The following is a 19,346-nucleotide window of genomic DNA, read 5'->3' as shown; positions in this document are numbered from 1 at the left end:
TGTCTGACCTACTTTTAATGATACTGTGGTCTATTTACTTACTACTATCGCTGCTGGACGAAGCAGACCGGGTGAAAGCCACACGGCATTCTTGTAACGAACAGGTAATGGAAATTTAGGTAAAACAATATCAAAAAAAGTTGTGTGGTGGAGCGACACACTTCCTAGATGATCGTTGCTGCACGGAATAATTCTTACGGCACCGACGCCTTCAGGAGTCGTCTTCTGGAGGTTTTGCTTGCAGTCTATTCCGCAATCTTTTCGTTATGAGTTGGTGTTTCGGATTCCCGATGTTCTTTTGTTTATTGCATTTGCCTTCCCTTGACACTGAGAAACCACATGACGAAAGTGAAACACCACCGTCTGTTCATCTGCAGAGCGCGATGAAATTATTCACTCGATATTCATTGCCTTTAATATTCTTCCCAACAGTGGTGAGCGCTGCCTTCAGAAAGCGGTATTCTTTCTGATTTACATGAAAGTTCCTCGGAGCTGGACTGCTTGGGATGACCTTCAACGCTACCAGCAGTTGGCTCGTTGGTCTAGGGGTATGATTCCTGCTTTGGGTGCAGGAGGTCCCGGGTTCAAATCCCGGACGAGCCCTGCCGTTTTGACCGTGCGGAAGAGTAGGTGGAGCTCACCCACGTTTGCAGCTCTGCAATGAAGAACAAATGCCTGCCGCAGCACGCTTTGTGTAGCACTACGGTCATGAAGGGACCGTTTGGTATGGCAAGAATCTGACACCAGTAAATTACATAGGTCGATTGCTGTAGAAGAGCCGACAGTAATCTTGCATGCAACGGAAAAGAAAGGTTGTCTTTGCAGGACATGTGCACCGTGAGTGGAGACGAAGCTCAATCGTGGAGCAGTCTACCTTCATCTGATTAGCGACGACGACAACCAAAGGGTGGGATACAAGACTGAGCGTAGATAAGAGTTTCCCAGTATTAGTTACCTTCACACTTCAACAGAGCTGTGACAAGGCGAGTGCAGTAAGCTCTGGAAAGCCAGTATGAAGCGCACTTGAAGTAGTCCTGAAGAAATGGATTATAAATTTTGCCGGCCAGAATGGAGCTAGGAGCGTTCTGAGTTACTGAATACCGGTGCACTATGGGAGCAAGAGCATTTGACAGTAAAATGACGCGATATCCGTGTAGCACACGACATTTATTATCCCTGCATACGCAGACGTGACGTTCTCTCGGAAATGGAATCCGAAAACGGGTTTAAAAAAAGTCTTGCTTCCGCCCGGGATCGAACCGGGGACCTTCTGCGTGTAAAGCAGACGTGATAACCGCTACACCACGGAAACGACGGCTCTGCTGTTGTGCTACCTGGAAACCCGTAGTAGCAACAGATTTTTCCTGCGTAAGCAAGGGCGTCGGCTACCAACTCCGTCCGATTCTAGAAGATGCTATAGTAGAAGACATCGATAAAAACAATCAAACCGCAACAGCCAGGGAGAACGCTGGGTGAGCAGCAGCTCTGCATGGTGATACCAAGAACGGAGGCGTCAGTCATGTGCAGCGCTTAGCCGTAACGAACAGGCTCGTTGGTCTAGGGGTATGATTCCTGCTTCGGGTGCAGGAGGTCCCGGGTTCAAATCCCGGACGAGCCCTTGCGTTTTGTGCAAACGTGTGGCAACTACCGGCATGCCGGCGGCTGTTCCGCATTTTCCCAGCCCTCCAGGTAAGCACAAAAACCAAGTGGCCGATTCTGAAAGAGTTTCATGTATCATTTGAGCCATCTGCACCCTGGTGGTGGGACGTTTGAAATTGATTTAAATGGTCACAGTAGAGATTGTAGCAAGTGTCTTGTTGAGTGCGACGAAAAAGTGTTTCCGCCCGGAATCGAACTGGGGACCTTCTGCGTGTTAGGCAGACGTGATAACCGCTACACCACGGAAACTGCTACGCTCTGATCTCCACATCTGACACAACTTGTAGGACGATCGCAACTTTGGCGTAAAAATCACTTTGCGGAAAGGCACAATGCAGGTATTTCTCATTTGTATGCAACAATCGACAGGACCGTTGCCTGTCTGAATGCCATCACGAATAAGAGCCCAACTAGTCGTCGGAATTGCTCGCGGCCGAGTCCTCAGTAGCATCAGCTACTCTTCCTTTCCGTACGAGGTACCGTCAATTCGCGCAGTCGCTATTGCAAATGATGTCATCAAAAGCAATCACTTCGTTAGCAGCAGGGAGCCTGGGCTCAGCGGTAGCTCTACATGGAGGCCCCGACAGGCCACCGCTGGCGCGCCGGCGCCTGGGCCCACGACCCTTAATGACGCTGTAGTCGATGTACTTCTTAATATCGCCTTTGGAAGAAGCAAACCACGTGTAAATCACACAGTATTTTAGTGATGATCTGGAAACGCAAATGTAGAATAAGTAGAACATTATACAAAATTTGTTGTGTGGTCGAGCGGTACCCACTCCTCGCTCTTCCCAGATTATCGTTGCTGCACGGAATGATTGTTAAGGCAGCTACGGCTTCAGAGTTCGTCTTCTCGAAGTTTTGCTTTCGCAGTACATCTCGCAATCTTTTCGTTATGAGTCGTCCGTTTCGGTTTCCCGATGTAGTTTTGCTCACAGCTCTCGACTTCTCTTAACCCCGAGCCACCACTAGCCGAAAATTCCGCACTGCAATCTGGTCAATCTGCAGAGCTCGATGAGAGCATCGCGGTCGTTCCTGAGCTGATGAAACGGCCGAATCTGTAGTTGTTCCCAGATCTCTCCCACAACAACGGCCTCCCGGACGCATGGATTACAGGAGTACGCCACTACTCCCAGCCAGACAAATGCATTTGAAAGCAGAATAACATGACCTACACGCAACTCCTATTTTTGTGTCTGACCTACTTTTAATGATACTGTGGTCTATTTACTTACTACTATCGCTGCTGGACGAAGCAGACCGGGTGAAAGCCACACGGCATTCTTGTAACGAACAGGTAATGGAAATTTAGGTAAAACAATATCAAAAAAAGTTGTGTGGTGGAGCGACACACTTCCTAGATGATCGTTGCTGCACGGAATAATTCTTACGGCACCGACGCCTTCAGGAGTCGTCTTCTGGAGGTTTTGCTTGCAGTCTATTCCGCAATCTTTTCGTTATGAGTTGGTGTTTCGGATTCCCGATGTTCTTTTGTTTATTGCATTTGCCTTCCCTTGACACTGAGAAACCACATGACGAAAGTGAAACACCACCGTCTGTTCATCTGCAGAGCGCGATGAAATTATTCACTCTATATTCATTGCCTTTAATATTCTTCCCAACAGTGGTGAGCGCTGCCTTCAGAAAGCGGTATTCTTTCTGATTTACATGAAAGTTCCTCGGAGCTGGACTGCTTGGGATGACCTTCAACGCTACCAGCAGTTGGCTCGTTGGTCTAGGGGTATGATTCCTGCTTTGGGTGCAGGAGGTCCCGGGTTCAAATCCCGGACGAGCCCTGCCGTTTTGACCGTGCGGAAGAGTAGGTGGAGCTCACCCACGTTTGCAGCTCTGCAATGAAGAACAAATGCCTGCCGCAGCACGCTTTGTGTAGCACTACGGTCATGAAGGGACCGTTTGGTATGGCAAGAATCTGACACCAGTAAATTACATAGGTCGATTGCTGTAGAAGAGCCGACAGTAATCTTGCATGCAACGGAAAAGAAAGGTTGTCTTTGCAGGACATGTGCACCGTGAGTGGAGACGAAGCTCAATCGTGGAGCAGTCTACCTTCATCTGATTAGCGACGACGACAACCAAAGGGTGGGATACAAGACTGAGCGTAGATAAGAGTTTCCCAGTATTAGTTACCTTCACACTTCAACAGAGCTGTGACAAGGCGAGTGCAGTAAGCTCTGCAAAGCCAGTATGAAGCGCACTTGAAGTAGTCCTGAAGAAATGGATTATAAATTTTGCCGGCCAGAATGGAGCTAGGAGCGTTCTGAGTTACTGAATACCGGTGCACTATGGGAGCAAGAGCATTTGACAGTAAAATGACGCGATATCCGTGTAGCACACGACATTTATTATCCCTGCATACGCAGACGTGACGTTCTCTCGGAAATGGAATCCGAAAACGGGTTTAAAAAAAGTCTTGCTTCCGCCCGGGATCGAACCGGGGACCTTCTGCGTGTAAAGCAGACGTGATAACCGCTACACCACGGAAACGACGGCTCTGCTGCTGTGCTACCTGGAAACCCGTAGTAGCAACAGATTTTTCCTGCGTAAGCAAGGGCGTCGGCTACCAACTCCGTCCGATTCTAGAAGATGCTATAGTAGAAGACATCGATAAAAACAATCAAACCGCAACAGCCAGGGAGAACGCTGGGTGAGCAGCAGCTCTGCATGGTGATACCAAGAACGGAGGCGTCAGTCATGTGCAGCGCTTAGCCGTAACGAACAGGCTCGTTGGTCTAGGGGTATGATTCCTGCTTCGGGTGCAGGAGGTCCCGGGTTCAAATCCCGGACGAGCCCTTGCGTTTTGTGCAAACGTGTGGCAACTACCGGCATGCCGGCGGCTGTTCCGCATTTTCCCAGCCCTCCAGGTAAGCACAAAAACCAAGTGGCCGATTCTGAAAGAGTTTCATGTATCATTTGAGCCATCTGCACCCTGGTGGTGGGACGTTTGAAATTGATTTAAATGGTCACAGTAGAGATTGTAGCAAGTGTCTTGTTGAGTGCGACGAAAAAGTGTTTCCGCCCGGAATCGAACTGGGGACCTTCTGCGTGTTAGGCAGACGTGATAACCGCTACACCACGGAAACTGCTACGCTCTGATCTCCACATCTGACACAACTTGTAGGACGATCGCAACTTTGGCGTAAAAATCACTTTGCGGAAAGGCACAATGCAGGTATTTCTCATTTGTATGCAACAATCGACAGCACCGTTGCCTGTCTGAATGCCATCACGAATAAGAGCCCAACAAGTCGTCGGAATTGCTCGCGGCCGAGTCCTCAGTAGCATCAGCTACTCTTGCTTTCCGTACGAGGTACCGTCAATTCGCGCAGTCGCTATTGCAAATGATGTCATCAAAAGCAATCACTTCGTTAGCAGCAGGGAGCCTGGGCTCAGCGGTAGCCCGGAATCGAACTGGGGACCTTCTGCGTGTTAGGCAGACGTGATAACCGCTACACCACGGAAACTGCTACGCTCTGATCTCCACATCTGACACAACTTGTAGGACGATCGCAACTTTGGCGTAAAAATCACTTTGCGGAAAGGCACAATGCAGGTATTTCTCATTTGTATGCAACAATCGACAGCACCGTTGCCTGTCTGAATGCCATCACGAATAAGAGCCCAACAAGTCGTCGGAATTGCTCGCGGCCGAGTCCTCAGTAGCATCAGCTACTCTTGCTTTCCGTACGAGGTACCGTCAATTCGCGCAGTCGCTATTGCAAATGATGTCATCAAAAGCAATCACTTCGTTAGCAGCAGGGAGCCTGGGCTCAGCGGTAGCTCTACACGGAGGCCCCGACAGGCCACCGCTGGCGCGCCGGCGCCTGGGCCCACGACCCTTAATGACGCTGTAGTCGATGTACTTCTTAATATCGCGTTTGGAAGAAGCAAACCACGTGTAAATCACACAGTATTTTAGTGATGATCTGGAAACGCAAATGTAGAATAAGTAGAACATTATACAAAATTTGTTGTGTGGTCGAGCGGTACCCACTCCTCGCTCTTCCCAGATTATCGTTGCTGCACGGAATGATTGTTAAGGCAGCTACGGCTTCAGAGTTCGTCTTCTCGAAGTTTTGCTTTCGCAGTACATCTCGCAATCTTTTCGTTATGAGTCGTCCGTTTCGGTTTCCCGATGTAGTTTTGCTCACAGCTCTCGACTTCTCTTAACCCCGAGCCACCACTAGCCGAAAATTCCGCACTGCAATCTGGTCAATCTGCAGAGCTCGATGAGAGCATCGCGGTCGTTCCTGAGCTGATGAAACGGCCGAATCTGTAGTTGTTCCCAGATCTCTCCCACAACAACGGCCTCCCGGACGCATGGATTACAGGAGTACGCCACTACTCCCAGCCAGACAAATGCATTTGAAAGCAGAATAACATGACCTACACGCAACTCCTATTTTTGTGTCTGACCTACTTTTAATGATACTGTGGTCTATTTACTTACTACTATCGCTGCTGGACGAAGCAGACCGGGTGAAAGCCACACGGCATTCTTGTAACGAACAGGTAATGGAAATTTAGGTAAAACAATATCAAAAAAAGTTGTGTGGTGGAGCGACACACTTCCTAGATGATCGTTGCTGCACGGAATAATTCTTACGGCACCGACGCCTTCAGGAGTCGTCTTCTGGAGGTTTTGCTTGCAGTCTATTCCGCAATCTTTTCGTTATGAGTTGGTGTTTCGGATTCCCGATGTTCTTTTGTTTATTGCATTTGCCTTCCCTTGACACTGAGAAACCACATGACGAAAGTGAAACACCACCGTCTGTTCATCTGCAGAGCGCGATGAAATTATTCACTCGATATTCATTGCCTTTAATATTCTTCCCAACAGTGGTGAGCGCTGCCTTCAGAAAGCGGTATTCTTTCTGATTTACATGAAAGTTCCTCGGAGCTGGACTGCTTGGGATGACCTTCAACGCTACCAGCAGTTGGCTCGTTGGTCTAGGGGTATGATTCCTGCTTTGGGTGCAGGAGGTCCCGGGTTCAAATCCCGGACGAGCCCTGCCGTTTTGACCGTGCGGAAGAGTAGGTGGAGCTCACCCACGTTTGCAGCTCTGCAATGAAGAACAAATGCCTGCCGCAGCACGCTTTGTGTAGCACTACGGTCATGAAGGGACCGTTTGGTATGGCAAGAATCTGACACCAGTAAATTACATAGGTCGATTGCTGTAGAAGAGCCGACAGTAATCTTGCATGCAACGGAAAAGAAAGGTTGTCTTTGCAGGACATGTGCACCGTGAGTGGAGACGAAGCTCAATCGTGGAGCAGTCTACCTTCATCTGATTAGCGACGACGACAACCAAAGGGTGGGATACAAGACTGAGCGTAGATAAGAGTTTCCCAGTATTAGTTACCTTCACACTTCAACAGAGCTGTGACAAGGCGAGTGCAGTAAGCTCTGGAAAGCCAGTATGAAGCGCACTTGAAGTAGTCCTGAAGAAATGGATTATAAATTTTGCCGGCCAGAATGGAGCTAGGAGCGTTCTGAGTTACTGAATACCGGTGCACTATGGGAGCAAGAGCATTTGACAGTAAAATGACGCGATATCCGTGTAGCACACGACATTTATTATCCCTGCATACGCAGACGTGACGTTCTCTCGGAAATGGAATCCGAAAACGGGTTTAAAAAAAGTCTTGCCTCCGCGCGGGATCGAACCGGGGACCTTCTGCGTGTAAAGCAGACGTGATAACCGCTACACCACGGAAACGACGGCTGTGCTGCTGTGCTACCTGGAAACCCGTAGTAGCAACAGATTTTTCCTGCGTAAGCAAGGGCGTCGGCTACCAACTCCGTCCGATTCTAGAAGATGCTATAGTAGAAGACATCGATAAAAACAATCAAACCGCAACAGCCAGGGAGAACGCTGGGTGAGCAGCAGCTCTGCATGGTGATACCAAGAACGGAGGCGTCAGTCATGTGCAGCGCTTAGCCGTAACGAACAGGCTCGTTGGTCTAGGGGTATGATTCCTGCTTCGGGTGCAGGAGGTCCCGGGTTCAAATCCCGGACGAGCCCTTGCGTTTTGTGCAAACGTGTGGCAACTACCGGCATGCCGGCGGCTGTTCCGCATTTTCCCAGCCCTCCAGGTAAGCACAAAAACCAAGTGGCCGATTCTGAAAGAGTTTCATGTATCATTTGAGCCATCTGCACCCTGGTGGTGGGACGTTTGAAATTGATTTAAATGGTCACAGTAGAGATTGTAGCAAGTGTCTTGTTGAGTGCGACGAAAAAGTGTTTCCGCCCGCAATCGAACTGGGGACCTTCTGCGTGTTAGGCAGACGTGATAACCGCTACACCACGGAAACTGCTACGCTCTGAGCTCCACATCTGACACAACTTGTAGGACGATCGCAACTTTGGCGTAAAAATCACTTTGCGGAAACGCACAATGCAGGTATTTCTCATTTGTATGCAACAATCGACAGCACCGTTGCCTGTCTGAATGCCATCACGAATAAGAGCCCAACAAGTCGTCGGAATTGCTCGCGGCCGAGTCCTCAGTAGCATCAGCTACTCTTGCTTTCCGTACGAGGTACCGTCAATTCGCGCAGTCGCTATTGCAAATGATGTCATCAAAAGCAATCACTTCGTTAGCAGCAGGGAGCCTGGGCTCAGCGGTAGCTCTACACGGAGGCCCCGACAGACCACCGCTGGCGCGCCGAAGAAGCAAACCACGTGTAAATCACACAGTATTTTAGTGATGATCTGGAAACGCAAATGTAGAATAAGTAGAACATTATACAAAATTTGTTGTGTGGTCGAGCGGTACCCACTCCTCGCTCTTCCCAGATTATCGTTGCTGCACGGAATGATTGTTAAGGCAGCTACGGCTTCAGAGTTCGTCTTCTCGAAGTTTTGCTTTCGCAGTACATCTCGCAATCTTTTCGTTATGAGTCGTCCGTTTCGGTTTCCCGATGTAGTTTTGCTCACAGCTCTCGACTTCTCTTAACCCCGAGCCACCACTAGCCGAAAATTCCGCACTGCAATCTGGTCAATCTGCAGAGCTCGATGAGAGCATCGCGGTCGTTCCTGAGCTGATGAAACGGCCGAATCTGTAGTTGTTCCCAGATCTCTCCCACAACAACGGCCTCCCGGACGCATGGATTACAGGAGTACGCCACTACTCCCAGCCAGACAAATGCATTTGAAAGCAGAATAACATGACCTACACGCAACTCCTATTTTTGTGTCTGACCTACTTTTAATGATACTGTGGTCTATTTACTTACTACTATCGCTGCTGGACGAAGCAGACCGGGTGAAAGCCACACGGCATTCTTGTAACGAACAGGTAATGGAAATTTAGGTAAAACAATATCAAAAAAAGTTGTGTGGTGGAGCGACACACTTCCTAGATGATCGTTGCTGCACGGAATAATTCTTACGGCACCGACGCCTTCAGGAGTCGTCTTCTGGAGGTTTTGCTTGCAGTCTATTCCGCAATCTTTTCGTTATGAGTTGGTGTTTCGGATTCCCGATGTTCTTTTGTTTATTGCATTTGCCTTCCCTTGACACTGAGAAACCACATGACGAAAGTGAAACACCACCGTCTGTTCATCTGCAGAGCGCGATGAAATTATTCACTCGATATTCATTGCCTTTAATATTCTTCCCAACAGTGGTGAGCGCTGCCTTCAGAAAGCGGTATTCTTTCTGATTTACATGAAAGTTCCTCAAGCTGGACTGCTTGGGATGACCTTCAACGCTACCAGCAGTTGGCTCGTTGGTCTAGGGGTATGATTCCTGCTTTGGGTGCAGGAGGTCCCGGGTTCAAATCCCGGACGAGCCCTGCCGTTTTGACCGTGCGGAAGAGTAGGTGGAGCTCACCCACGTTTGCAGCTCTGCAATGAAGAACAAATGCCTGCCGCAGCACGCTTTGTGTAGCACTACGGTCATGAAGGGACCGTTTGGTATGGCAAGAATCTGACACCAGTAAATTACATAGGTCGATTGCTGTAGAAGAGCCGACAGTAATCTTGCATGCAACGGAAAAGAAAGGTTGTCTTTGCAGGACATGTGCACCGTGAGTGGAGACGAAGCTCAATCGTGGAGCAGTCTACCTTCATCTGATTAGCGACGACGACAACCAAAGGGCGGGATACAAGACTGAGCGTAGATAAGAGTTTCCCAGTATTAGTTACCTTCACACTTCAACAGAGCTGTGACAAGGCGAGTGCAGTAAGCTCTGGAAAGCCAGTATGAAGCGCACTTGAAGTAGTCCTGAAGAAATGGATTATAAATTTTGCCGGCCAGAATGGAGCTAGGAGCGTTCTGAGTTACTGAATACCGGTGCACTATGGGAGCAAGAGCATTTGACAGTAAAATGACGCGATATCCGTGTAGCACACGACATTTATTATCCCTGCATACGCAGACGTGACGTTCTCTCGGAAATGGAATCCGAAAACGGGTTTAAAAAAAGTCTTGCTTCCGCCCGGGATCGAACCGGGGACCTTCTGCGTGTAAAGCAGACGTGATAACCGCTACACCACGGAAACGACGGCTGTGCTGCTGTGCTACCTGGAAACCCGTAGTAGCAACAGATTTTTCCTGCGTAAGCAAGGGCGTCGGCTACCAACTCCGTCCGATTCTAGAAGATGCTATAGTAGAAGACATCGATAAAAACAATCAAACCGCAACAGCCAGGGAGAACGCTGGGTGAGCAGCAGCTCTGCATGGTGATACCAAGAACGGAGGCGTCAGTCATGTGCAGCGCTTAGCCGTAACGAACAGGCTCGTTGGTCTAGGGGTATGATTCCTGCTTCGGGTGCAGGAGGTCCCGGGTTCAAATCCCGGACGAGCCCTGCCGTTTTGACCGTGCGGAAGAGTAGGTGGAGCTCACCCACGTTTGCAGCTCTGCAATGAAGAACAAATGCCTGCCGCAGCACGCTTTGTGTAGCACTACGGTCATGAAGGGACCGTTTGGTATGGCAAGAATCTGACACCAGTAAATTACATAGGTCGATTGCTGTAGAAGAGCCGACAGTAATCTTGCATGCAACGGAAAAGAAAGGTTGTCTTTGCAGGACATGTGCACCGTGAGTGGAGACGAAGCTCAATCGTGGAGCAGTCTACCTTCATCTGATTAGCGACGACGACAACCAAAGGGCGGGATACAAGACTGAGCGTAGATAAGAGTTTCCCAGTATTAGTTACCTTCACACTTCAACAGAGCTGTGACAAGGCGAGTGCAGTAAGCTCTGGAAAGCCAGTATGAAGCGCACTTGAAGTAGTCCTGAAGAAATGGATTATAAATTTTGCCGGCCAGAATGGAGCTAGGAGCGTTCTGAGTTACTGAATACCGGTGCACTATGGGAGCAAGAGCATTTGACAGTAAAATGACGCGATATCCGTGTAGCACACGACATTTATTATCCCTGCATACGCAGACGTGACGTTCTCTCGGAAATGGAATCCGAAAACGGGTTTAAAAAAAGTCTTGCTTCCGCCCGGGATCGAACCGGGGACCTTCTGCGTGTAAAGCAGACGTGATAACCGCTACACCACGGAAACGACGGCTGTGCTGCTGTGCTACCTGGAAACCCGTAGTAGCAACAGATTTTTCCTGCGTAAGCAAGGGCGTCGGCTACCAACTCCGTCCGATTCTAGAAGATGCTATAGTAGAAGACATCGATAAAAACAATCAAACCGCAACAGCCAGGGAGAACGCTGGGTGAGCAGCAGCTCTGCATGGTGATACCAAGAACGGAGGCGTCAGTCATGTGCAGCGCTTAGCCGTAACGAACAGGCTCGTTGGTCTAGGGGTATGATTCCTGCTTCGGGTGCAGGAGGTCCCGGGTTCAAATCCCGGACGAGCCCTTGCGTTTTGTGCAAACGTGTGGCAACTACCGGCATGCCGGCGGCTGTTCCGCATTTTCCCAGCCCTCCAGGTAAGCACAAAAACCAAGTGGCCGATTCTGAAAGAGTTTCATGTATCATTTGAGCCATCTGCACCCTGGTGGTGGGACGTTTGAAATTGATTTAAATGGTCACAGTAGAGATTGTAGCAAGTGTCTTGTTGAGTGCGACGAAAAAGTGTTTCCGCCCGCAATCGAACTGGGGACCTTCTGCGTGTTAGGCAGACGTGATAACCGCTACACCACGGAAACTGCTACGCTCTGAGCTCCACATCTGACACAACTTGTAGGACGATCGCAACTTTGGCGTAAAAATCACTTTGCGGAAACGCACAATGCAGGTATTTCTCATTTGTATGCAACAATCGACAGCACCGTTGCCTGTCTGAATGCCATCACGAATAAGAGCCCAACAAGTCGTCGGAATTGCTCGCGGCCGAGTCCTCAGTAGCATCAGCTACTCTTGCTTTCCGTACGAGGTACCGTCAATTCGCGCAGTCGCTATTGCAAATGATGTCATCAAAAGCAATCACTTCGTTAGCAGCAGGGAGCCTGGGCTCAGCGGTAGCTCTACACGGAGGCCCCGACAGACCACCGCTGGCGCGCCGAAGAAGCAAACCACGTGTAAATCACACAGTATTTTAGTGATGATCTGGAAACGCAAATGTAGAATAAGTAGAACATTATACAAAATTTGTTGTGTGGTCGAGCGGTACCCACTCCTCGCTCTTCCCAGATTATCGTTGCTGCACGGAATGATTGTTAAGGCAGCTACGGCTTCAGAGTTCGTCTTCTCGAAGTTTTGCTTTCGCAGTACATCTCGCAATCTTTTCGTTATGAGTCGTCCGTTTCGGTTTCCCGATGTAGTTTTGCTCACAGCTCTCGACTTCTCTTAACCCCGAGCCACCACTAGCCGAAAATTCCGCACTGCAATCTGGTCAATCTGCAGAGCTCGATGAGAGCATCGCGGTCGTTCCTGAGCTGATGAAACGGCCGAATCTGTAGTTGTTCCCAGATCTCTCCCACAACAACGGCCTCCCGGACGCATGGATTACAGGAGTACGCCACTACTCCCAGCCAGACAAATGCATTTGAAAGCAGAATAACATGACCTACACGCAACTCCTATTTTTGTGTCTGACCTACTTTTAATGATACTGTGGTCTATTTACTTACTACTATCGCTGCTGGACGAAGCAGACCGGGTGAAAGCCACACGGCATTCTTGTAACGAACAGGTAATGGAAATTTAGGTAAAACAATATCAAAAAAAGTTGTGTGGTGGAGCGACACACTTCCTAGATGATCGTTGCTGCACGGAATAATTCTTACGGCACCGACGCCTTCAGGAGTCGTCTTCTGGAGGTTTTGCTTGCAGTCTATTCCGCAATCTTTTCGTTATGAGTTGGTGTTTCGGATTCCCGATGTTCTTTTGTTTATTGCATTTGCCTTCCCTTGACACTGAGAAACCACATGACGAAAGTGAAACACCACCGTCTGTTCATCTGCAGAGCGCGATGAAATTATTCACTCGATATTCATTGCCTTTAATATTCTTCCCAACAGTGGTGAGCGCTGCCTTCAGAAAGCGGTATTCTTTCTGATTTACATGAAAGTTCCTCAAGCTGGACTGCTTGGGATGACCTTCAACGCTACCAGCAGTTGGCTCGTTGGTCTAGGGGTATGATTCCTGCTTTGGGTGCAGGAGGTCCCGGGTTCAAATCCCGGACGAGCCCTGCCGTTTTGACCGTGCGGAAGAGTAGGTGGAGCTCACCCACGTTTGCAGCTCTGCAATGAAGAACAAATGCCTGCCGCAGCACGCTTTGTGTAGCACTACGGTCATGAAGGGACCGTTTGGTATGGCAAGAATCTGACACCAGTAAATTACATAGGTCGATTGCTGTAGAAGAGCCGACAGTAATCTTGCATGCAACGGAAAAGAAAGGTTGTCTTTGCAGGACATGTGCACCGTGAGTGGAGACGAAGCTCAATCGTGGAGCAGTCTACCTTCATCTGATTAGCGACGACGACAACCAAAGGGCGGGATACAAGACTGAGCGTAGATAAGAGTTTCCCAGTATTAGTTACCTTCACACTTCAACAGAGCTGTGACAAGGCGAGTGCAGTAAGCTCTGGAAAGCCAGTATGAAGCGCACTTGAAGTAGTCCTGAAGAAATGGATTATAAATTTTGCCGGCCAGAATGGAGCTAGGAGCGTTCTGAGTTACTGAATACCGGTGCACTATGGGAGCAAGAGCATTTGACAGTAAAATGACGCGATATCCGTGTAGCACACGACATTTATTATCCCTGCATACGCAGACGTGACGTTCTCTCGGAAATGGAATCCGAAAACGGGTTTAAAAAAAGTCTTGCTTCCGCCCGGGATCGAACCGGGGACCTTCTGCGTGTAAAGCAGACGTGATAACCGCTACACCACGGAAACGACGGCTGTGCTGCTGTGCTACCTGGAAACCCGTAGTAGCAACAGATTTTTCCTGCGTAAGCAAGGGCGTCGGCTACCAACTCCGTCCGATTCTAGAAGATGCTATAGTAGAAGACATCGATAAAAACAATCAAACCGCAACAGCCAGGGAGAACGCTGGGTGAGCAGCAGCTCTGCTTGGTGATACCAAGAACGGAGGCGTCAGTCATGTGCAGCGCTTAGCCGTAACGAACAGGCTCGTTGGTCTAGGGGTATGATTCCTGCTTCGGGTGCAGGAGGTCCCGGGTTCAAATCCCGGACGAGCCCTGCCGTTTTGACCGTGCGGAAGAGTAGGTGGAGCTCACCCACGTTTGCAGCTCTGCAATGAAGAACAAATGCCTGCCGCAGCACGCTTTGTGTAGCACTACGGTCATGAAGGGACCGTTTGGTATGGCAAGAATCTGACACCAGTAAATTACATAGGTCGATTGCTGTAGAAGAGCCGACAGTAATCTTGCATGCAACGGAAAAGAAAGGTTGTCTTTGCAGGACATGTGCACCGTGAGTGGAGACGAAGCTCAATCGTGGAGCAGTCTACCTTCATCTGATTAGCGACGACGACAACCAAAGGGCGGGATACAAGACTGAGCGTAGATAAGAGTTTCCCAGTATTAGTTACCTTCACACTTCAACAGAGCTGTGACAAGGCGAGTGCAGTAAGCTCTGGAAAGCCAGTATGAAGCGCACTTGAAGTAGTCCTGAAGAAATGGATTATAAATTTTGCCGGCCAGAATGGAGCTAGGAGCGTTCTGAGTTACTGAATACCGGTGCACTATGGGAGCAAGAGCATTTGACAGTAAAATGACGCGATATCCGTGTAGCACACGACATTTATTATCCCTGCATACGCAGACGTGACGTTCTCTCGGAAATGGAATCCGAAAACGGGTTTAAAAAAAGTCTTGCTTCCGCCCGGGATCGAACCGGGGACCTTCTGCGTGTAAAGCAGACGTGATAACCGCTACACCACGGAAACGACGGCTGTGCTGCTGTGCTACCTGGAAACCCGTAGTAGCAACAGATTTTTCCTGCGTAAGCAAGGGCGTCGGCTACCAACTCCGTCCGATTCTAGAAGATGCTATAGTAGAAGACATCGATAAAAACAATCAAACCGCAACAGCCAGGGAGAACGCTGGGTGAGCAGCAGCTCTGCATGGTGATACCAAGAACGGAGGCGTCAGTCATGTGCAGCGCTTAGCCGTAACGAACAGGCTCGTTGGTCTAGGGGTATGATTCCTGCTTCGGGTGCAGGAGGTCCCGGGTTCAAATCCCGGACGAGCCCTTGCGTTTTGTGCAAACGTGTGGCAACTACCGGCATGCCGGCGGCTGTTCCGCATTTTCCCAGCCCTCCAGGTAAGCACAAAAACCAAGTGGCCGATTCTGAAAGAGTTTCATGTATCATTTGAGCCATCTGCACCCTGGTGGTGGGACGTTTGAAATTGATTTAAATGGTCACAGTAGAGATTGTAGCAAGTGTCTTGTTGAGTGCGACGAAAAAGTGTTTCCGCCCGCAATCGAACTGGGGACCTTCTGCGTGTTAGGCAGACGTGATAACCGCTACACCACGGAAACTGCTACGCTCTGAGCTCCACATCTGACACAACTGGTAGGACGATCGCAACTTTGGCGTAAAAATCACTTTGCGGAAACGCACAATGCAGGTATTTCTCATTTGTATGCAACAATCGACAGCACCGTTGCCTGTCTGAATGCCATCACGAATAAGAGCCCAACAAGTCGTCGGAATTGCTCGCGGCCGAGTCCTCAGTAGCATCAGCTACTCTTGCTTTCCGTACGAGGTACCGTCAATTCGCGCAGTCGCTATTGCAAATGATGTCATCAAAAGCAATCACTTCGTTAGCAGCAGGGAGCCTGGGCTCAGCGGTAGCTCTACACGGAGGCCCCGACAGACCACCGCTGGCGCGCCGAAGAAGCAAACCACGTGTAAATCACACAGTATTTTAGTGATGATCTGGAAACGCAAATGTAGAATAAGTAGAACATTATATAAAATTTGTTGTGTGGTCGAGCGGTACCCACTCCTCGCTCTTCCCAGATTATCGTTGCTGCACGGAATGATTGTTAAGGCAGCTACGGCTTCAGAGTTCGTCTTCTCGAAGTTTTGCTTTCGCAGTACATCTCGCAATCTTTTCGTTATGAGTCGTCCGTTTCGGTTTCCCGATGTAGTTTTGCTCACAGCTCTCGACTTCTCTTAACCCCGAGCCACCACTAGCCGAAAATTCCGCACTGCAATCTGGTCAATCTGCAGAGCTCGATGAGAGCATCGCGGTCGTTCCTGAGCTGATGAAACGGCCGAATCTGTAGTTGTTCCCAGATCTCTCCCACAACAACGGCCTCCCGGACGCATGGATTACAGGAGTACGCCACTACTCCCAGCCAGACAAATGCATTTGAAAGCAGAATAACATGACCTACACGCAACTCCTATTTTTGTGTCTGACCTACTTTTAATGATACTGTGGTCTATTTACTTACTACTATCGCTGCTGGACGAAGCAGACCGGGTGAATGCCACACGGCATTCTTGTAACGAACAGGTAATGGAAATTTAGGTAAAACAATATCAAAAAAAGTTGTGTGGTGGAGCGACACACTTCCTAGATGATCGTTGCTGCACGGAATAATTCTTACGGCACCGACGCCTTCAGGAGTCGTCTTCTGGAGGTTTTGCTTGCAGTCTATTCCGCAATCTTTTCGTTATGAGTTGGTGTTTCGGATTCCCGATGTTCTTTTGTTTATTGCATTTGCCTTCCCTTGACACTGAGAAACCACATGACGAAAGTGAAACACCACCGTCTGTTCATCTGCAGAGCGCGATGAAATTATTCACTCGATATTCATTGCCTTTAATATTCTTCCCAACAGTGGTGAGCGCTGCCTTCAGAAAGCGGTATTCTTTCTGATTTACATGAAAGTTCCTCAAGCTGGACTGCTTGGGATGACCTTCAACGCTACCAGCAGTTGGCTCGTTGGTCTAGGGGTATGATTCCTGCTTTGGGTGCAGGAGGTCCCGGGTTCAAATCCCGGACGAGCCCTGCCGTTTTGACCGTGCGGAAGAGTAGGTGGAGCTCACCCACGTTTGCAGCTCTGCAATGAAGAACAAATGCCTGCCGCAGCACGCTTTGTGTAGCACTACGGTCATGAAGGGACCGTTTGGTATGGCAAGAATCTGACACCAGTAAATTACATAGGTCGATTGCTGTAGAAGAGCCGACAGTAATCTTGCATGCAACGGAAAAGAAAGGTTGTCTTTGCAGGACATGTGCACCGTGAGTGGAGACGAAGCTCAATCGTGGAGCAGTCTACCTTCATCTGATTAGCGACGACGACAACCAAAGGGCGGGATACAAGACTGAGCGTAGATAAGAGTTTCCCAGTATTAGTTACCTTCACACTTCAACAGAGCTGTGACAAGGCGAGTGCAGTAAGCTCTGGAAAGCCAGTATGAAGCGCACTTGAAGTAGTCCTGAAGAAATGGATTATAAATTTTGCCGGCCAGAATGGAGCTACGAGCGTTCTGAGTTACTGAATACCGGTGCACTATGGGAGCAAGAGCATTTGACAGTAAAATGACGCGATATCCGTGTAGCACACGACATTTATTATCCCTGCATACGCAGACGTGACGTTCTCTCGGAAATGGAATCCGAAAACGGGTTTAAAAAAAGTCTTGCTTCCGCCCGGGATCGAACCGGGGACCTTCTGCGTGTAAAGCAGACGTGATAACCGCTACACCACGGAAACGACGGCTGTGCTGCTGTGCTACCTGGAAACCCGTAGTAGCAACAGATTTTTCCTGCGTAAGCAAGGGCATCGGCTACCAACTCCGTCCGATTCTAGAAGATGCTATAGTAGAAGACATCGATAAAAACAATCAAACCGCAACAGCCAGGGAGAACGCTGGGTGAGCAGCAGCTCTGCATGGTGATACCAAGAACGGAGGCGTCAGTCATGTGCAGCGCTTAGCCGTAACGAACAGGCTCGTTGGTCTAGGGGTATGATTCCTGCTTCGGGTGCAGGAGGTCCCGGGTTCAAATCCCGGACGAGCCCTTGCGTTTTGTGCAAACGTGTGGCAACTACCGGCATGCCGGCGGCTGTTCCGCATTTTCCCAGCCCTCCAGGTAAGCACAAAAACCAAGTGGCCGATTCTGAAAGAGTTTCATGTATCATTTGAGCCATCTGCACCCTGGTGGTGGGACGTTTGAAATTGATTTAAATGGTCACAGTAGAGATTGTAGCAAGTGTCTTGTTGAGTGCGACGAAAAAGTGTTTCCGCCCGCAATCGAACTGGGGACCTTCTGCGTGTTAGGCAGACGTGATAACCGCTACACCACGGAAACTGCTACGCTCTGAGCTCCACATCTGACACAACTTGTAGGACGATCGCAACTTTGGCGTAAAAATCACTTTGCGGAAACGCACAATGCAGGTATTTCTCATTTGTATGCAACAATCGACAGCACCGTTGCCTGTCTGAATGCCATCACGAATAAGAGCCCAACAAGTCGTCGGAATTGCTCGCGGCCGAGTCCTCAGTAGCATCAGCTACTCTTGCTTTCCGTACGAGGTACCGTCAATTCGCGCAGTCGCTATTGCAAATGATGTCATCAAAAGCAATCACTTCGTTAGCAGCAGGGAGCCTGGGCTCAGCGGTAGCTCTACACGGAGGCCCCGACAGACCACCGCTGGCGCGCCGAAGAAGCAAACCACGTGTAAATCACACAGTATTTTAGTGATGATCTGGAAACGCAAATGTAGAATAAGTAGAACATTATATAAAATTTGTTGTGTGGTCGAGCGGTACCCACTCCTCGCTCTTCCCAGATTATCGTTGCTGCACGGAATGATTGTTAAGGCAGCTACGGCTTCAGAGTTGGTCTTCTCGAAGTTTTGCTTTCGCAGTACATCTCGCAATCTTTTCGTTATGAGTCGTCCGTTTCGGTTTCCCGATGTAGTTTTGCTCACAGCTCTCGACTTCTCTTAACCCCGAGCCACCACTAGCCGAAAATTCCGCACTGCAATCTGGTCAATCTGCAGAGCTCGATGAGAGCATCGCGGTCGTTCCTGAGCTGATGAAACGGCCGAATCTGTAGTTGTTCCCAGATCTCTCCCACAACAACGGCCTCCCGGACGCATGGATTACAGGAGTACGCCACTACTCCCAGCCAGACAAATGCATTTGAAAGCAGAATAACATGACCTACACGCAACTCCTATTTTTGTGTCTGACCTACTTTTAATGATACTGTGGTCTATTTACTTACTACTATCGCTGCTGGACGAAGCAGACCGGGTG

General features: G+C 49.3%; 28 non-coding genes across 28 annotated transcripts; 14 read left to right on the top strand and 14 right to left on the bottom strand.

The window, feature by feature from the left end:
* Positions 1-531: 531 nt before the first annotated feature.
* Trnap-ugg (transfer RNA proline (anticodon UGG)) lies at positions 532-603 on the top strand. Its single transcript has one exon. It is a non-coding gene; the product is annotated as a tRNA-Pro (tRNA).
* Positions 604-1,239: 636 nt separating this feature from the next.
* On the bottom strand, positions 1,240-1,312 carry Trnav-uac (transfer RNA valine (anticodon UAC)). Its single transcript has one exon. It is a non-coding gene; the product is annotated as a tRNA-Val (tRNA).
* A 234-nt stretch (positions 1,313-1,546) lies between these two features.
* Trnap-cgg (transfer RNA proline (anticodon CGG)) lies at positions 1,547-1,618 on the top strand. The gene has a single exon. It is a non-coding gene; the product is annotated as a tRNA-Pro (tRNA).
* Positions 1,619-1,835: 217 nt separating this feature from the next.
* Positions 1,836-1,908, bottom strand: Trnav-aac (transfer RNA valine (anticodon AAC)). The gene has a single exon. It is a non-coding gene; the product is annotated as a tRNA-Val (tRNA).
* Positions 1,909-3,383: 1,475 nt separating this feature from the next.
* Trnap-ugg (transfer RNA proline (anticodon UGG)) lies at positions 3,384-3,455 on the top strand. The gene has a single exon. It is a non-coding gene; the product is annotated as a tRNA-Pro (tRNA).
* A 636-nt stretch (positions 3,456-4,091) lies between these two features.
* On the bottom strand, positions 4,092-4,164 carry Trnav-uac (transfer RNA valine (anticodon UAC)). Its single transcript has one exon. It is a non-coding gene; the product is annotated as a tRNA-Val (tRNA).
* A 234-nt stretch (positions 4,165-4,398) lies between these two features.
* On the top strand, positions 4,399-4,470 carry Trnap-cgg (transfer RNA proline (anticodon CGG)). Its single transcript has one exon. It is a non-coding gene; the product is annotated as a tRNA-Pro (tRNA).
* A 217-nt stretch (positions 4,471-4,687) lies between these two features.
* On the bottom strand, positions 4,688-4,760 carry Trnav-aac (transfer RNA valine (anticodon AAC)). The gene has a single exon. It is a non-coding gene; the product is annotated as a tRNA-Val (tRNA).
* Positions 4,761-6,616: 1,856 nt separating this feature from the next.
* Trnap-ugg (transfer RNA proline (anticodon UGG)) lies at positions 6,617-6,688 on the top strand. Its single transcript has one exon. It is a non-coding gene; the product is annotated as a tRNA-Pro (tRNA).
* A 636-nt stretch (positions 6,689-7,324) lies between these two features.
* Trnav-uac (transfer RNA valine (anticodon UAC)) lies at positions 7,325-7,397 on the bottom strand. The gene has a single exon. It is a non-coding gene; the product is annotated as a tRNA-Val (tRNA).
* A 234-nt stretch (positions 7,398-7,631) lies between these two features.
* On the top strand, positions 7,632-7,703 carry Trnap-cgg (transfer RNA proline (anticodon CGG)). Its single transcript has one exon. It is a non-coding gene; the product is annotated as a tRNA-Pro (tRNA).
* Positions 7,704-7,920: 217 nt separating this feature from the next.
* On the bottom strand, positions 7,921-7,993 carry Trnav-aac (transfer RNA valine (anticodon AAC)). Its single transcript has one exon. It is a non-coding gene; the product is annotated as a tRNA-Val (tRNA).
* A 1,412-nt stretch (positions 7,994-9,405) lies between these two features.
* Trnap-ugg (transfer RNA proline (anticodon UGG)) lies at positions 9,406-9,477 on the top strand. Its single transcript has one exon. It is a non-coding gene; the product is annotated as a tRNA-Pro (tRNA).
* Positions 9,478-10,113: 636 nt separating this feature from the next.
* Positions 10,114-10,186, bottom strand: Trnav-uac (transfer RNA valine (anticodon UAC)). Its single transcript has one exon. It is a non-coding gene; the product is annotated as a tRNA-Val (tRNA).
* A 234-nt stretch (positions 10,187-10,420) lies between these two features.
* On the top strand, positions 10,421-10,492 carry Trnap-cgg (transfer RNA proline (anticodon CGG)). Its single transcript has one exon. It is a non-coding gene; the product is annotated as a tRNA-Pro (tRNA).
* A 636-nt stretch (positions 10,493-11,128) lies between these two features.
* Trnav-uac (transfer RNA valine (anticodon UAC)) lies at positions 11,129-11,201 on the bottom strand. The gene has a single exon. It is a non-coding gene; the product is annotated as a tRNA-Val (tRNA).
* A 234-nt stretch (positions 11,202-11,435) lies between these two features.
* On the top strand, positions 11,436-11,507 carry Trnap-cgg (transfer RNA proline (anticodon CGG)). The gene has a single exon. It is a non-coding gene; the product is annotated as a tRNA-Pro (tRNA).
* A 217-nt stretch (positions 11,508-11,724) lies between these two features.
* On the bottom strand, positions 11,725-11,797 carry Trnav-aac (transfer RNA valine (anticodon AAC)). The gene has a single exon. It is a non-coding gene; the product is annotated as a tRNA-Val (tRNA).
* Positions 11,798-13,209: 1,412 nt separating this feature from the next.
* On the top strand, positions 13,210-13,281 carry Trnap-ugg (transfer RNA proline (anticodon UGG)). Its single transcript has one exon. It is a non-coding gene; the product is annotated as a tRNA-Pro (tRNA).
* A 636-nt stretch (positions 13,282-13,917) lies between these two features.
* Trnav-uac (transfer RNA valine (anticodon UAC)) lies at positions 13,918-13,990 on the bottom strand. The gene has a single exon. It is a non-coding gene; the product is annotated as a tRNA-Val (tRNA).
* Positions 13,991-14,224: 234 nt separating this feature from the next.
* Trnap-cgg (transfer RNA proline (anticodon CGG)) lies at positions 14,225-14,296 on the top strand. Its single transcript has one exon. It is a non-coding gene; the product is annotated as a tRNA-Pro (tRNA).
* A 636-nt stretch (positions 14,297-14,932) lies between these two features.
* Positions 14,933-15,005, bottom strand: Trnav-uac (transfer RNA valine (anticodon UAC)). Its single transcript has one exon. It is a non-coding gene; the product is annotated as a tRNA-Val (tRNA).
* A 234-nt stretch (positions 15,006-15,239) lies between these two features.
* Trnap-cgg (transfer RNA proline (anticodon CGG)) lies at positions 15,240-15,311 on the top strand. Its single transcript has one exon. It is a non-coding gene; the product is annotated as a tRNA-Pro (tRNA).
* A 217-nt stretch (positions 15,312-15,528) lies between these two features.
* Positions 15,529-15,601, bottom strand: Trnav-aac (transfer RNA valine (anticodon AAC)). Its single transcript has one exon. It is a non-coding gene; the product is annotated as a tRNA-Val (tRNA).
* Positions 15,602-17,013: 1,412 nt separating this feature from the next.
* Trnap-ugg (transfer RNA proline (anticodon UGG)) lies at positions 17,014-17,085 on the top strand. Its single transcript has one exon. It is a non-coding gene; the product is annotated as a tRNA-Pro (tRNA).
* Positions 17,086-17,721: 636 nt separating this feature from the next.
* Positions 17,722-17,794, bottom strand: Trnav-uac (transfer RNA valine (anticodon UAC)). The gene has a single exon. It is a non-coding gene; the product is annotated as a tRNA-Val (tRNA).
* A 234-nt stretch (positions 17,795-18,028) lies between these two features.
* Trnap-cgg (transfer RNA proline (anticodon CGG)) lies at positions 18,029-18,100 on the top strand. The gene has a single exon. It is a non-coding gene; the product is annotated as a tRNA-Pro (tRNA).
* A 217-nt stretch (positions 18,101-18,317) lies between these two features.
* Trnav-aac (transfer RNA valine (anticodon AAC)) lies at positions 18,318-18,390 on the bottom strand. The gene has a single exon. It is a non-coding gene; the product is annotated as a tRNA-Val (tRNA).
* Positions 18,391-19,346: the final 956 nt, after the last annotated feature.

Source organism: Schistocerca nitens, chromosome 2, assembly GCF_023898315.1.
Source record: "Schistocerca nitens isolate TAMUIC-IGC-003100 chromosome 2, iqSchNite1.1, whole genome shotgun sequence".
Taxonomy (NCBI): Eukaryota; Metazoa; Arthropoda; class Insecta; order Orthoptera; family Acrididae; genus Schistocerca; species Schistocerca nitens.
Note: the sequence above shows the minus strand (reverse complement) of the source record. Positions and strands in the feature narration are given on the sequence as shown.